The sequence below is a fragment of the Sorex araneus genome, chromosome 6 (assembly GCF_027595985.1).
Source record: "Sorex araneus isolate mSorAra2 chromosome 6, mSorAra2.pri, whole genome shotgun sequence".
In the NCBI taxonomy this organism is placed as follows: domain Eukaryota; kingdom Metazoa; phylum Chordata; class Mammalia; order Eulipotyphla; family Soricidae; genus Sorex; species Sorex araneus.
Genome location: NC_073307.1, coordinates 112,707,536 through 112,725,580, shown reverse-complemented (window position 1 = coordinate 112,725,580; position 18,045 = coordinate 112,707,536). Strand labels below are relative to the sequence as shown.

General features: G+C 39.2%; 1 pseudogene; it reads left to right on the top strand.

The window, feature by feature from the left end:
- The window catches only part of LOC129405937 (uncharacterized), a 127,369-nt pseudogene extending 111,077 nt beyond the window's left edge, over positions 1–16,292 (top strand).
- Positions 16,293–18,045: the final 1,753 nt, after the last annotated feature.

Genomic DNA, 18,045 nt, shown 5'->3' with positions numbered 1-18,045 from the left:
ACAAAACGCTACTCAACGAAATAAAAGAGGACACGAGGAAATGGAAACATATTCCCTGCTCATGGATAGGAAGACTTAACATTGTCAAAATGGCAATACTTCCCAAAGCACTATACAGATTCAATATGATCCCTATAAGGATACCCATGAAATTCTTCAAAGAAATTGATCAAACACTCCTGAAATTCATATGGAACAATTGTTAGGGCAGGACTGCCCTGGGTGGAGCCAAAGAAAATGAAAACCCTGTATTTTCCACTCAGGCCTCTGCTATCTGCTTGCTCCAAGAGGAATGTGCAGGCTCCTGAGCTATGACCATATAAGGGTGTAATCTAAACAGATAGCCTCCTGGACCAGGGCTCAGCCCTCGGACCCGTGCAGGTGCTTACGCAATTGTGGCCTGTAAATCTAATAGCTGGACAAGCAGATCGGCCTAACGGGATTGGATGGAGAGGCATGTCGAATTATGAACTTATTGGCTAGGGAATGCGTGGGCTCTGCTGTAACGGTCGGGAAGGCCTATATAAGATCTCCTTTGGAGAAGCTCGGGGTCTTTTGCCCAACCTGCTGGACCTGCGTGTCAGCATAGGCGGCTGGACCCTGGCTAGCCAGTCTTACAATAAACCCTGCTTGCTGTTTGCAGTCTCTGGAGTCTCTTTGTCGTTATAGGGAGATTTCGATCCTCGCCCTAACACAATAAATGCCCACGAATAGCTAAAGCAATTCTTGGGAAAAAGACAATAGGAGGCATCACCCTCCCCAACTTCAAACATTACTACAAAGTGGTAACAATTAAAACAGCATGGTACTGGAACAAAGGCAGAGCTGCCGATCAATGGAACAGGGTGGAATAACCCTACATGCAACCCCAAATATATGATCATCTGATCTTTGATAAGGGAGCAAGAAATGTGAAGTGGAACAAGAAAAGCCTCTTCAACAAATGGTGCTGGCATAACTGGACAACCACATGCAAAAAAATGGGCTTAGACCTCGACCTAACACCATGCACAAAAGTCAGATCAAAATGGATTAAAGACCGGGGCTGGAGCGATAGCACAGCGGGTAGGGCGTTTGCCTTGCACGCGGCCGACCCGGGGTCGAATCCCAGCATCCCATATGGTCCCCTGAGCACCGCCAGGAGTAATTCCTGAGTGTAGAACCAGGAGTAACCCCTGTGCATCGCCGGGTGTGACCCAAAAAGCAAAAAAAAAAAAAAAAATGGATTAAAGACCTCAAAATCAGACCACAATCCATAAGGTACATCGAAGACAAGGTCCGCAAAACCCTCCATGATATTGAAGCTAACGGTATCTTCAAAGATGACATGCAACTGAGCAATCAAGTGGAAACAGAGATAAACAAATGGGACTACATTAAACTAAGAAGATTCTGCACTGCAAAAGATACAGTGACCAAAATACAAAGGCAATCTACAGAATGGGAAAGGATATTCATCCAATACCCATCCGATAAGGGGTTGATATCAAGGGTATACAAGGCACTGGTTGACCTCTACAAAAAGAAAACATCCAACCCCATGAAAAAATGGGGTGAAGAAATGAACAGAAACTTTTCTTAGGAAGAGATACAAATGTCCAAAAGGCACATGAAAAAATGCTCTGCATCACTAATCATCAGGGAGATGCAGATCAAAACCACTATGAGATACCACCTCACACCACAGAGACTGGCTCACATCCAAAAGAACAAAAGCAACCGCTGTTGGCGTGGATGTGGGGAGAAAGGATCCCTCCTACACTGCTGGTGGGAATGCCTACTGGTTCAGCCCTTTTGGAAAACAATGTGGTCACTTCTCAAAAAATTAGAAATTGAGCTCCCATTTGACCCAGCAATACCACTTTTGGGAATATATCCCGGAGAGGCAAAAAAAGTATAGTCAAAATGACATCTGCACCTGTATGTACATCGCAGCACTGTTTACAATAGCCAGAATCTGGGAAAAAAATCCTGAATGCCCAAGAGCAGATGACTGGTTAAAGAAACTTTGGTACATCTACACAATGGAATACTATGCAACTGTCAGAAAGGATGAAGTCATGAACTTTGCATATAAGTGGATCAACATGGAAAGTATCATGCTAAGTGAAATGAGTCAGAAAGAAAGAGACAGACACAGAAAAATCGCACTCATTTGCGGAATATAAAATAGAATAGTAGCAATTAATACCAGGAGGCCTGCTCCACGGCTTGGAAGCTGACCTCACATGCTGGGGGAGAGGGCAGCTCAGACAGAGAAGGGAACACCAACCAAAGTGCAGTGGAGGATCCACTCAGGATAGGAGAGGTGGGTTGAAAGCAGACTATAGATTGAACAGGACAGCTACCCAGTATCTCCATTCAAACCATAACACCCAAAAGGAGAGAGTGAACATTAAGGAATTCCCTGTCATGGGACCTGGGTGTGTGTGTGGGGGGGGGACAGTATGGGGAGGTGAGGGGAGGGAGAGACCCTGGGGCCATCGATGGAGGAGAATGGGCACTGGTGGAGGGATGGGTACTCAAGTATTGTATGACTGTAACACAGGCACAAAACTCTGTAATGCACCCTCACGGTGACTCATTAATAAAAAAAAAAATTAAATTAAAAAAAATTTTTAAAAATTAAAAAAATCCACATAATCTTGAAAAATGTAAAATTCAATTTAAAATGCAAAAATAGAACTTAATATATTCTCTTCTTATTATTCTCTTCTTATTCTCTAAAAATAATGAGAAATAATAAAAAACCACAATTTGACCAACCAAATAGAAAACAGATAACATCTATATTTTCTCTATAAAATAATGTTAGCCAATATCTTTTTACAGGGTGATTAAGGAATAAGAGAGAAATGTAGAACAAATAATATATAGTATACCATGTAATATGAATTTTTCTTTCTTCTGAATTTTATTAAATTCTTGTTTTGTGTCAACTTTTGGTAACTAGTTCTAATATATTTTCCCTGCCAAAATAAATAATCGTCACTATATGTAATTTAAAAAAATATTTTCCTTTACAACTAGAGTTTTCATATTCTAGATTATTTTAAACTCTTTTTGTACTTCAAAGTTTTGAAGATTTTTACTTTGCCAAGTAGTATATTTTTCAGAATATTGACCATTTAATCTAAGCTTGGGCTTTATTATTCATAACATGCCATCAATGTCATATTATTTTTGGTATCAAAATAATTTCTAGAAATGTTGACATGTTTATTCCTAACAATGGCTGTGTGTCCTCTTCATATGCTCAAGAGGTATATCAAGGCCATTAATCATTTCTAAGTTCCCAACTCTGGGTTTTGTTGATCCTCTCCATTGTAATTTTTTTCATTAATTTCTGCTTGTATTTATTATTAACCTGTTTCTATCTTCTTTGCTGTTAAAATATTGCCATGAATCAAAATCCTTCACAAGATTACTTGATTTTGTTGCTTAGTACAAAGATCATTTGTTCACTTCGAAACACATAAAAAAAACATACTTTTATTATCATCCAGTTTAAAACAGTTCTAATGTTTCTTGTGACTTTTCTTTGTTCCATGGGTTATTTTGAAATGTAATTCTAAATTTCTAAATAAAGGAAAAATCTTTAATTCTGCTTTTGTTAGGATTCAATTGCCTCATAGAAGAGAACATACAGTTCCTATGATTTCAATTATTTACATTTATTAAACTTGGTCTTTGACCAAGTATAAGTTCAGTTAGAATCAGTATTCCATGTATATTTGAGTTTTCAGAATGCATGTCTTAATTTATTGGATAGAGTTTCTTTTTAATATTTATGAGATCATACTATTTGAATGTCTATACCTATCTTTTTTTTTTTGCCCATCAAATATTGAGATCAATGTGCTAAAATATTTCCACAGAAACATGGATTTGCCTATTTCTCTTTGTAAAATCTTTATACATTTTGATGATTTATGTATGCATAGGTCCAGTGGCTAGAGAAGGGTTCTTACCAAGTGTGAGAAACTGATAACGACTGCAATTCCCAAGTACAAGCAGCTGGAGTTCAGAGGGGAGAGAGATGGGCATAAATTGTGGAGACTGGAGTGAACTGAGTAAGATGTACTCATGACACCCTCAGGAAAGAGTCTCTGCACTGATCTCATCATAATGCACAAGACATAAGCCCTCCATTTATAGATAATATATGACCTAGGCTCGATTCTCCGTCCCTCTCAGAGAGCCCAGCAAACTACCAAGAGTGTCCGGTCAGCACAGCAGAGCCTGTTAAACTACCCGTGGTGTATTTGATATGCCAAAAACAGTAACAAGAAATCTCACAATGGAGACGTTACTGGTGCCCAATCGAGCAAATCGATGAACAGCAGGACGACAGTGCAACAGTGTGACATATATTAATCACTCACTCTCTTTAGCCTTTGCCTTGTATATTTCTTTTCATTTTGGTGGGGGTGGGGGGTTTTATTTTGTTTTGTTTAGGATCATACCCAGTGATGCTCAGGTGTTACTCCTGGCTCCGCATTCAGAAATTACTCTTTGGGGTGCTGGGGGGACCATACGGGATGCCAGGGGTTGAACTCAGGTTGGCTGCATGAAGGTAAGTGCCCTACCCACTGTTCTATGCACTTAGGGACTGTCAATGCAGTTCATGAAAAGGGGTATCTCTGTGATTGTATTCATCTTTGGTTCTTCCTGCCATTACTCAGAGCCTAGAGAACGCAAATTAAAAATAGTTTGTAAGGGAATGTGTTGGGGACACTGTACTACAGATAGGAATATTTTCCCCTTTTCAGCTGCCTTCAGAAAATAATTTCAGAGGCAGTTTTCCTTTTCTCACTGAAGCTTGGCTGGTCTTTGACATGCAGATCTTAAGTGCTCACCAGACCTGACTTTTGACATTGTAGATTCCAGGCTCTGGCCCAGCCTAGTCTTTGGGATGTAGATTTCAGGTGCTGCCTAGTTTGTAATTGACATGTAGATTTCCTGTGGCAGCCCAGCCTGGTTTTTGGGATGTAAATCCAAGTGCTTTTAGCCCAAGGAAGGTTTCAGTTTTGGTTTTGCATCTTCTTTCCGGAGGCCTAGATTACTGGCCTGCAGATACAAGGAAATAATGTTGCCTCAATGTTCTTCCTGTAACATCTTTTGATGCCTCTGGTGACGTCACTATATTGCGCCCTTTAGAGCTACCATGATCAATAAAAGGAGGTCCACGAGGCCCTCTGCCTTTGCTAAGAGCCAGAGAGAGCCTTAGACAAGCCTTAGCCAAGACATTTCTTCTGTGTTCCTTAACTCAGCACCTCCGACCACAGGAACGTTCACGCAACAGGAATGCACCTATCAACACTGATAATCGCCTTCCCTATGTCTGCCTGTGACTATTGTCATTGTCACTGTCATCCTGTTGCTCATCGATTTGTTCCAGCAGGCACCAGTGACGTCTCTCATTGAGAGACTTATCGTTACTGTTTTTGGCATATCCAATACGCACGGGTAGCTTGCCAGGCTCTGCCCCATGGGCTTGATACTCTCGGTAGCTTGCCAGGCTCTCCGAGAGGGGCAGAGGAATCGAACTCAGGTCGGCAGCGTGGAAGGTGAACGCCCAACCACTGTGCTCTGACCTCAGTTCATCATTCTCCTCCTGTCTGTATCCTTGTGAAAGATTGGTCCTAAAGAACTTACAGATCATGATTAGACAACAGTTGGGCTATAACCTAGCTATAACCTAGGATTGGGAAAGCATAGTAGTTGGAACTGGCTAAAAAGGAGAGAATAGAAGCAAATCTTGCCCTTCAGTTCAACCACTATCAGCCCCCTTGAGAAGCTTGAATCCATTGAACTATCTCCACACCCAAAATCTCCTTTGATTTTACCTTTTATTGGCACTAATTTTTAATCATCTAAATAGGTATAAAAAGCCAGTATATAAAGCAAAAGACACCACGGTATCACGGCTAAATAATATTAGTATTGTATTCTTCCACTTAGAATGCTGACATAAGGCCTTCACAGTAAGTGATTGATAGCTGTTTAACTCAACAAATTGAAGTTAATATATCATATTAAAGTGAGAAAACAAAGAAACTTGACACAAATGATAAAGCAAACAAAAGCCTTAGGGAAAAGCTCAATGCAGTGTAACCAAGTAACTTCCCTGAAGCTTAAGACCATGTGTAAAACAATATTAAATAAAATTAAAATAATTGATAAAATATTTATAACAAGAAGAGAGAAAGAGAGAGAAAGAAGGAAAGAGAGAGAGAAAGAGAAAGAAATAGAGAAAGAGAATGAGAGAAAGAGAAAGAAAGAAAGAAAGAAAGAGAGAGAAGAAAGAAAGAAAGAAAGAAAGAAAGAAAGAAAGAAAGAAAGAAAGAAAGAAAGAAAGAAAGAAAGAAAGAAAGAAAGAAAGAAAGAATGAGGAAGGAAGGAAGGAAGGAAGGAAGGAAGGAAGGAAGGAAGGAAGGAAGGAAGGAAGGAAGGAAGGAAGGAAGGAAGGAAGGAAGGAAGGAAAGAGAGAGAGACAGAGCTAGCCAATAGAACTGATATGTTGGAAACTATCACTTGTATCACTTGTCATCCCATTACTCATGATTTGCTCAAGCAACGGGATGACAAGTGATACAAGTTATTGTTGGGAACTATGGCATAGGAAAACACAGAAACAAAACAAGAACTAGAAAAATGTATTTCAAGATCTTAAAGTAGTCTGAGTTCTATGGAACCACACCAATCAAAGAAACAAAAATTATTGGGGTCCAATACAAATGAGCAAGCATTAGAAACTCCATCTTAACCTTTGTTTATAGATAATACATATTATATACATATATATTAATCCCTCACTCTCTTTAGCCTTTGCCTTGTCTATTTCTTTTCATTTTGGTGTTGGAAGGGGTTGTTTTGTTTTGCTTAGGATAATACCCGCCAATGATCAGGGGTTACTCTTGGCTCTGCATTCAAAAATTGCTCTTAGTGGTGCTAGGGGGACCATTAGGATGGTTAGGATGCCAGGGGTTTCATGAAAGGCAAGTGCCCTACTCACTGTACTATTGCTCTGGCCCATGCCTGTTTATTTCTTAATAAAAAGTAATCTGTTATGCATTTAAAATTAAACCAGAAAATAACAAGTAGAAGGAAATAATCAACTAGTCTTCTAGAGAGATATCTCTCTAAAAGCTGTCACAAAGACTCCTGGAGACATAGATTGCTATTTAAACACTTTTATCAAAGGATATCACCATCAACAAGATGCTGATGCCAGCCAGTCACGTGCCTGAATCCCTCTCCATTAACCATTATCCCACTTTTTTTTCCCCAAATATATAAAACCAAAACCCTAACCTGAGAGAAAGATGAGGGGAGAGTGAAATTCACCATCTTCTTAGGTTTCTATCACCTAAATAAAATATTTTATTCTTGCCAATTCTTATTTCTTCAGTATTGACTTTCAAGTGTTGTTTTATTGAACATGAGGTTTAGTTACATAAAAGGGGGTGGGGTAGGAGTGGAGATAGAAAATCTCAGCTTGAATAAAAGCATTTCTGAGAATATCTCTAATTTGAGGAAGGAACTAAGCATCCAAATATGAGTTTGAGAGTTTCGGGCTGGGGCCGGAACCGGCTCCAGTTCGCGCTCTGCCTAGATTCGAACCGGGTGGCCATGCATTTGCACGGCCGCTTTGCTGCTGAACGACCAAGATCCAGAGCCAGCTAGATTACTTCTGAACCCAGAAAGTGCTCGCAGCCATGTCCCCAGACTGTGAACTAAGCTTTTGCTTTATGCTGCCCCAGGAAGGGAAATGATGAAATTTCCCACTTAAATCTCCATGTACTTAATTACTAAAACACAGAAATCCTAAACCGCGAGGCCACGGTTTATCTTCATTCTCATTAGTGGAGAACTAATTATCAAATATTTCCTTGTCAATAGGGCCGTATTTGGGGGGGGGGGATAAACTCCAAGAAGAATAGTGAGTTCTGTGTTGAAACCCCAACAACAATAGTGAGTTTTGTGTTGAAATATGGAATGTAATCGAGGTAAAGAGAAAATGAAGTGAATTTTATCAGTTATGCAGGTGGGGGTGGGGGGTAGGGGATGGGAGGTGTACTGTTTTTTTTTCTTTTTTTTGGTGGTGGAATACGGGCACTGGTAAAATGACAGGTGTTTAAGCATTGTATAACTGAGACATAAGCCTGAGAACTTTGTAACTTTCCACATGGTGATTCAATAAAATAAATTAAAAAAAACAAATATAAGAGTTTGAAAAATTGTCAAACAATATAAACCTAAATTGGAACTAGGGAAATAGTACAGTGAGTAAGGAGCTTTCCTTGCTTATGCCTGACCAAGGTTTGATCCCTAGCACCACATATGGTTTTGAAGCTTCTTCAGATGTGATTTCCTGAGCACAGAGCCAGGAGCAAGCCCTGAGCACAACCAGGTGTAGCCCAACCAGCCCCAGGAACAAAAACATAAACCTAAACAGGCCCACCATCAGACAAGGAACAGATTACTACAAGATCTACAGAGAAACAAATTATACTTAAGGAAACTCTATAAGATTCCACACAGCTTTTCAAAACAAAATCATAAAAAACAGATGGGAATAATAAGAGATAATAAAAGCCTATATTTAATAATTACCCTCAATGTTAATGGTCTAAATTAACCAATTAAAAGCATAGAGATATTGATTAATTTTTTAAATCTTTCTTCGACTAGAATAAACACATCTTAATTTTCATCACAAATATAGATTCAGGATAAAGGGTTGGAAAACAATACTATAAGCAATTGGTAACTTTAAAAGGACAAGCATAGTTATATAGAATAACAGATTTTCAGCTTGAAAAGATAATAAGAGACAGGGATGGACATTATTAAGAGATTAAGAACTTAATACAAGAAGATATAATATTTAGTTATTAAAAAAGCACTTAAAATATATGAACCAAATGAAATAACACCAAAATACATTAATCAAAATTAACAGAACATGGGGCTAGAGCAATAGAACAGCGGGTAGGGTGTTTGCCTTGCACGCGGCTGACCCAGGTTCGATTCCCAGCATCCCATATGGTTCCCCTGAGCACCGCCAGGGGTGATTCCTGAGTGCAGAGCCAGGAATGCACACCCGTGCATCGCCAGGTGTAACCCAAAAAGAAAAAAAAATAACAGAACAAAAGAATGACATTGACAGTAATACAAAGAGAGAATTTCAACACCTCATTTACAAGTATGGATAGATGAGCCATACAGAAAAAAATAAGAAAATAGCTGACCTTCTGCTTGCTGTCCCACCCTCCCAGGTGAGGCTAGCCTCTTGCTGATATAGCTGGGCCTGTTCTGAATGGGAGTCAGAGCTCAACTGGGAGGGATAGCCCTTTCCTCCCAGGTAGATCCCAGCAGCATCCACACCTAACCTGAGCCATGTTAAGGGTCCATACCACAGCTCCTAAAGTTCAAGGCCATGGACAGATCTACTCAACAAATTGCATGCTACTCACAACATTTTCCTGTCATTCTGTGAGGACAGGTGGAAAAGATAGGGACCAATCCCTAGCTTAATCCCTCCACATCATCCATAACTACAAAGACTACAAGTTATCTACAAAGGCTTACCCCTAGCACAGCAAGAACACTGGAAAACAAATAAGGAAAACATGTAGAAACCCACAAATTTCAAGAAGTGAAAACAAGATCTCTGAAGACATAAACACCCCCAGTAAATCTTCAGACAATGTGTGAGTGACACGCTGAAGAGGATTTTCAGTGAGTTAAATGATAGCACAAGTAGTCAGCAAAGCACAAGAAAGTATGAGGGTCAAAATGAAAGAACTATTACAGTCAGAAATGACAGAAATGAAAAACATGGTAGGTGATACAAAAAAATAAAAAGTCAATAAGCTTTGCATAGCAGAATAACAGAAGCTGAGCAAAAGATTCAAGGACAACAAGGTTAGAAGAAGGAATAGTCTGAAAAGAAATGAACAGCATACCAGAAAACTATGAGATGAGTTCAAAAGGAGCACTGTAAGAATTATCAGTCTCTGAAGAATAGGAAGAGAAATGTGGTGAAGAAACAATAGTTAAAGGAAACATCGAGCCCTCCAAGCATCATTTACATGGTGGTCCCTTCTCTATCTCAGCTGCCTTTTCCCCCAGCATGTGAGGCCAGCTTCCAAGCCTTGTATCTCATGGTGATTCATTTAAAAAAGAAAAAAAATTGATTCCCAGAGTTGAGGATTACAGGCATCAAGAAGCCCGAAGAGTTCAGTGAAAATAAACACAATTAGAAAAACTCCAAGACACATTATACTCAAAATGACAAAAATCTAAAGATAGAGATAAATATAGAAATCAGTAGGATTAAAAAAAGGAACTTACAAAGGAAAGCCCATAAGATATACAAAATATATATCAAATGAGAATCTATAAACCAGAAGAATATGGAAGAATATAGTACAAAAAAAACAATGAACACCTCACCAAGAATACTCTATTCAGCTAAATTATCATTTAGATTTGAAGGAACTGTACAGAGTTTCATGAACAGGCAACAATTTAGCCTTGAAACCAGTTTTGCTAGAAGTGTTAAAAGAGCTCTTTTAAATGACAGGAGAAACTTCTTAACATGGCATTGTGTACGGCACTCACTGATGGTGCTTAGTGTTGTCCTCTACTAGATTAGATTAAGGAAGACTAAGAACAGGTTTGTTCTTCAAGCCCACATTCTCCCTTGAATACATATCTTGCTTGCTTGTCTCTTTCTTTGCTTGCCTTTTTCCACTCTGGAGGAGCCTGTATTCTCTCTTAAACAAGTACTTCTTCCTTTCTCTCCTCTCACATCTTTCTAAATTAAGTTTCAATAAAAACTTTCTTGCTTCACACAAAAAAAAATGATTAAAAGTATATAGCAATTACCCATCATAAATGAACTTTTATTGATTTATTTCCTGATAATTCTATTTGCCATTCTTTTACCCTTTATTTATTTATTTATTTATTTATTTATTTATTTTTTATTAGTGAATCACAGTGAGGTACAGTTACAGACTTACAAACTTTCGTGCTTGCATTTCAGTCATACAACAGTCAAGTACCCAACCCTCCACCAGTGCCTATTTTCCACCAGCAATGGTCCCAGTATCCCTCCCACCACCCCTATCACGTCCCCTCCACTCCAGCCTGCCTCTGTGGCAAGGCATTCCATTTTGATTTCTCTTTCCTTATGGGTGTTGTGGTTTGCAATATAGGTATTGAGTGGCCATCATGTTTGGTCGATAGTCTACTTTCAGCCCGCATCTCCCATCCTGAGCAGGTCCTCCTAGCACACTTTATTTGGTGGTACCTTCTCTATCTTAGCTGCTTTTACCCCTAGCATGTGAGTAAGCTGTGGAATAACCCTCCTGGTACTTATCTCTACTATTCTTGGGTATTAGATTTACCCTTTTTTTGCACCAAGTAATATTAAATAAATTTCTTATAAGCCTGATGAGGGGGCAAAAGTAAAAGTTTCATTTGTAACAAGGAAGATATTATGATTACCTAAATAAGATCCAAATTATACAAATTAAGTTTAATGCAATATGTTTAAATGCCACAGTTGAAAAGTGAGAATAAACACTTACATTATGTTAAATGATTTTAATTTCTTTATTCACATAGGTTAAACTCATATAGCAACTAATACTACAAATTGACTTTTGTTCATTTATTTTCTAGTAATTCTATTGCCATTTCTTCAAGTTTTTTTGGAGCAAGTAATATGAAATAAATTTGTCATGTTCCTGTCAAAAATTTGTTATGTTCCTGCCAGGACTGGAGTGATAGCACAGCAGGTAGGGCATTTGCCTTGCACGTGACCAACCCGGGTTTGATTCCTCTGTCCCTCTCAGAGAGCCCGGCAAGCTACCGAGGGTATCCTGCCCACACGGAAGAGCCTGGCAAGCTACCCATGGCATATTCGATATGCCAAAACCAGTAACAACAAGTCTCACCATGGAGACTTTACTGGTGCCCGCTCGAGCAAATCGATGAACAACAGGACAACAGTGCTACAGTGCTATGTTCCTGACTAGGGGACAGGCTGTGGATTGCAGGAAAATAGGGAGGGAAGGAGACATTGATGGTGGGATTGGTGTATAAACACTGTATGCCTGAAACAACTCTATTATACACAATAGTGTTTTAACAAAATCAAGGGGAAAAGAGAAAATAATAGCATTAAATGGTTAATTAGAACAAGTGGGACTAACAGAACATTTTATCCTAAAACAGTTCAATTCACATTCTTAACTGCACATGGAACATTTTCAAGGATAAGCCATATTGTAGAACACAAAACAAGTATCAACAAACTCATGAAACTGAAATTATACTGAATATTTTCTATGACCATAATTCTATGAAATTAGAAATGAATACCAAAAAGGCAATTGAAAAAACATGTGACAACTAAATAATAGGTTTTCAGCAACCACTAGGTCACTAGGTCAACAAGGACTTAAAGCAGAAGTTTAACAATCCCTAGAAACATGAAAGTAAAAATCCAAGTTATCATAACCCATGGGATACAGCAAAAGCACTACTAAGAAGTAAGTTAATACAGATCTTTATAGAGAAAAAAGTAAATTAATCTTATAGGAAGAGCAACTGAAAAAGTAACAAATGAAACTTAGTGTTACCTTTTAGGGAGAATAAATTAAAATCAGCAGAAACAAATGAAATAGAAGCAAAAGTAGAAACTGTTAATGAAACTAAGAACTAATCTTTCAAAATGATTCTAGAATTTATATATCTTAAATTGGGTTTATAAAAACTCAAAGAGTATTATAAATAGGAGAGAAGAGACTATAAAATAAACATAAAAATATGAAGGATTTTAAGAAGCAAATGAACAGCTCAATGCTACTATTAATAATAACCTAGAGGATAAGGATAAATTTCAGTGAAAATAATCTAACAACACTATTACAAGAAGAAACATGAAATCTGAGTTGACTGATCACAATACAGGAATAAAAACACTAATAAAACTCTCCTTCAAAATGAAAGTTCTGATGAGGACCACAGATGGGATTTACGAACTGCAGCAATAGGACTCCAGGGTGCTCTTGGGAAGGTGGGTGGCACCGGCCCCATCTGCCGCCAAGATGTGATCCCGGGGGCCGCACGTGTGTGTGGCCTCTCCGCAGCTGCACGAGCGTGACTCCAGATGCCAGCTAAATTTTTCGGCATGGGCAGCAACTCGCAGAATGTCTCCAGACTGAGAACTAAGCCGAGGCCCCATGCCCACCCAGGAGGGGAAAAGTATTTCTCTCTCTTGCCTCTTCCTTGCCGGGGGTGAAGGGCGTGGTGACCACCATATTATGATGACCACAGATGGGGTTTACAAGCTTGCAATGATCCAATATCTGGAAGAAATCTCCCTGGACTTAGTTGCTAAAGTACAGAAATCCAAAACCTCATATCTCTTCACAACAGGTCTGACTCTAGTGGGGTACTCCTAACAATAATAGTGAGGTTTGTGTTGAAATATTGAATGTAACCAAAGTAAATAGAAAGTGAAGCGAAATTTACAAGGCGGGGGGGTGCGGGGGGGGCGGGATGGAAGGTATACTGTGTTTTTTTTTTTTTGTGGTGGGATATGGGCACTGGTGAAGGGATGGTTGTTTCAGCATTGTATAACTGAGACTTAAGCCTGAAAGCATTGTAATTTTCCACATGGTGACTCAATAAAATAAAATTCTTAAAAAAAAAATGAAATTTCTGATCCAGATGACTTTTCCAGTAAATTTCATCAAAACTTTAAAAAACCTAAACCAATTCTCTTTAAACTCTTCCTCCAAAATTAAGTATTTTTAATTTTAATAATAATTTTTAAATAAAATTTAAAATTACTACATAATTGTAAGTATTTGGGAATACCTTTATGAGGACAATATTACCTTGATACCAAAACCAAAGACATCATACACACATTATTGACCAACATCTCTGATGAATGTATATGTGAAATAACTTCAGCAAAAATATAGCAAACAAAGTTCAACAGGTGTCAAAAGGCTCATGCATTATGACCAAGTGAGATTCATTCCAGCAATACAAGAATGGCTTAATATATGAAAATGTATCCTTGCAATGCACTATATCAAAAAAATGAAATACTAAAATTATATAATAATATCAATAGATGCTGAGAAAGCATTTCACAAGAGTTAAGTGAACATTTGTAGTAAAACAGATTTTATTGCATAAATATAATGAGTATGGTAGGAATCTCTTTAAACATAGTAAACACGTTTTCTATAAAACCTGTAGTCAAAATCTTATTTATAAATACTAAATACTAAATTTATAAATACTAAATTTATAAATTTAGTAAATAAGTTTCCTGTCTTCAGAAACTCTTGAGCTCATTTGTCAACGTGGTTTGGCGCAAGCCTCAGGCAACCACAAGCTAACGTCCAAGCTCACAAAGCCGTGCAGAGATGCGATAAAGGAAGACCTCAAAGAGAGAAGAGAAGCAGTGTTGGCTGTTGCAGCAGAAGCCAGGGATGGTATTCGCAACACTCGCCTATCCTTCGCCAACTACAAGACCAAGATGACTGCCCTCCGATGTCCTGATGGATCTATCACATTTTCCAGAAAGGCAATGGAGAGGATTATTCATGACTTCTACTCGGATCTCTTTGACAGCCATGTCCACCTGCCCACATACCAAATTCCAAAGGATAGATATGTCATTCCCAATGTCCTCCCTTCCGAAATCCGACACGCCATTTTATTGATAAATATGCATATAGCACCTGGTCTGGACAAGATCAGGCCCGAACACCTGAAGATTCTGCTGCCACTACTCATCAATACACTGGCTTGGCTCTTTACACGTTACCTGTCTGAATGCAAGGTTCCGTCTCAGTGGAAAACCAGTAGGACCATTCTGTTGCACAAGAAGGGAGACATCCACAACATCGGCAACTATCACCCAATCTGCCTGCTGTCTGTCGTCTACAAGTTGTTTACTCTTGTCATACTGAATAGAATAGGCAGAACACTAGACGAAGAACAACCATGCAAGCAAGCCGGCTTCTGAAGGGGATTCAGCACGATCCACCATATCCACAAAGTGACCAAACTCATTGAAGTTTTGCAAGAGTTCAAGATGCCGCTCTGTCTAATGTTCATTGACTTAAAGAAGGCCTTCGATTCTGTTGAGACTGAGGCGGTCATCAAAGCCCTGGCCAAACAGGGCGTTCAAACTCAGTATATCAAAATCCTCCATGAGCTGTATTGTGGATTCACCACCAGGATCTCACCCTTCTACAAGGAAGTGATCATTGATGTAAAGAGAGGGGAGTGGCGAGGTGATACCATTTCACCGAAACTCTTCATTGCCACTCTCGAGAACATCATGCAATGACTGGGAAGGAATGGGAGTGAAGATAGATGGTTAGCAATTACACCACCTCCGCTTCACTGATGACATTGTTCTCATAACGCCAAACATTAGCCAAGCGGTAAATGCTGGCCGACTTCGACCACAAGTGTGGAAAGGTCGGATTGCAGCTGAATCTCAACAAGACGATGCTCATGAAAAAATGAACTAGTCCCTGAAACTCCATTTTCTCTCAATGGAACAAACATCTCCATTGCTGCATCTCCGAATGCAGCAGCTATGTGTACCTGGGTCGAGAAATCAACATGAGGACCAACTTGGCACCAAAACTGCGCAGAAGGAAGAGAGCAGCGTGGAATGCATTCAAGAGCGTTGAAGAAGTGGTTAAGAGGATGAAGAACCTTTGACTTCAGGCACATCTTTTCGATTCCACCGTTCTTCCTGCGCTAACATATGCCTCAGAGACCTGGGCCCTACGCAAACAGGATGAGAATGCTATTCGGGTATCCCAAAGAGGAATCGAAAGAGCTATGCTAGAAGTATCACATCTCACTCAAGTGAGAGAAGGAATCCAGAGTTCTGACCTCTGTCAACGGTCAAGAATCAGGGATGCTGTCTCGTTTGCCAAGGCATCAAAAATCAGATGGGCCGGTCATGTAATGTGATTCAGAAACGACTGCTGGACTAGAACTGTTACCAAATAGATTCCAAGGGACGTCAGAAGACCATGTGGCTGCCCACCAATAAGATGGTCAGATTTCTTTTCTTTGTCAATTCCCTGAATGAACGGTTTGAGGCTCTTCCTGTTCCTGGAGCAAGCAGATATCACTGGGCTGCACTAGCACGCAATGGAGACAAATGGCGACGTTACTGGTGCCTGCTCAAGTAAATCGAAGATCAACAGGATGACAAGTGATACAAGTGAAATACTAAAAACATTTTTATGTAAAATCAAGAGCAAAACAAGGTTGTACACTCACAACTTTGATTAATTCAGTAGCAAAGTTCTTAGGCATAACAATTTACAAGAAAAAACATATTAAAACTGGAAAAGTAACAAAAGTATCTGATTAAATAAGAAAATCAATTAGTGTAATATACCATGACAATAAATGTAACTACTAAAAACCATATGTCATATCATACATATGGAGAAAGCTTTTGATAAGATTCAAACTCCATTCATGATTACAAAACCCTAAAGGAAGGAAAGAAGAAATGCATCTCAAGAAAGCAATGGAATCCAAAGACTCATAAATAAATCTTGAAAGAGATCAGCAAGCTGTAGAGATGCCTCCAGACCCTGTGCCAGGTTGAATCTCATTCCAGGCTACTCCAAAGTGGGCAGGTGAGTCCCTGCACTCACCCAAACAGAGCCCTGGCAGCCGAAAACCTCCCGTACCCAATCGTCGCATTGCTCACGGCTGGACACCACAGGTGGATGAAGCTCACCCAGGAATGAATCTGTTGCTCAGCTTTGTAGGTTTTGTGACCAAAACCTCCAGGCTCTCACAGAGGAAGGAATGGGCAATCTTCCCTATCTCCCATTCTTCTTGGAGTCTGTCAGTCACTCCCATTAACTGTTTTGGCACCAAATAAGCTCTTATTAACCAACCAAGGTCCAAAGACTAATCAATAAATCTCAAAAGAGATCAGCAAGCTGCAGAGATGCTTCCAGACCTAAAGTCTTCATTTAGTTAAAAATTTAACCCAAGCTGTAGTATAACCCTACCAAAATTTTAGAATTTCTGGAGCAAGATAGGAAGGAAGGAAGGAAGGAAGGAAGGAAGGAAGGAAGGAAGGAAGGAAGGAAGGAAGGAAGGAAGGAAGGAAGGAAGGAAGGAAGGAAGGAAGGAAGGAAGGAAGGAAGGAAGGAAGGAAGGAAGGAAGGAAGGATAAAGAGAAAGAAAGAGAAAGAAAGAAATGGCTAAGAGATCAATTCTGGCAGAAATCTGGGGACCACGTGTAGTACTGGAGATTGACACTCATATGAAAGGTCAGAACCTTAATCCCTGTGCTATCTCTCTGGCCCTCCACAAAAATTTTAAGTTTGTTTTTAAAATTCCTATTTGTTGGGGTTGCAACAATAGTACAGTGAGTAGGGTATTTGCCTTGCACCAAACTGACACAGGTTCAATCCTGAGTGCAAAGCCAGGAGTAACCCTTGAGCATCGCCCAGTGTGAACCCCTCAGAAAAAGTGAAAAAAATTCCTATTTATCTTTTTTTAATGTTTCTATGACATATTTCTTTATGCATGAATTTATTTTTATATTCATATCTGAAGTTTTCCATAAACTTGAACATGAGGTCTTTCATGGTTTTGAGGTTTTCAACTCACATCTTCTGGTTTCTGACCCCCTTTCCCTTCACTCCTACAGTCCCCAACAATATGATGACACTGTCTTGCTGTAACTTCTGCACTCCATGTTTCTCTATGAATTATTTTCCTGTTGTGTTTCTATCTCTTTTAATATTGTCTTCAAAGTTGTACCCAGTTTCACCAGGTCTCTATTCATCTGTATCTAATAAGTTGTTAACCCAAATCACTGATATTTTATTCAGTTAGTATATTTTTCACTCAATTTTTTTTGTTTCAAAATATATACAACATTCTCAAGCATTTATATTATTATCTAACACTAGTAGCTATAGCTCATGTTTGGACAAG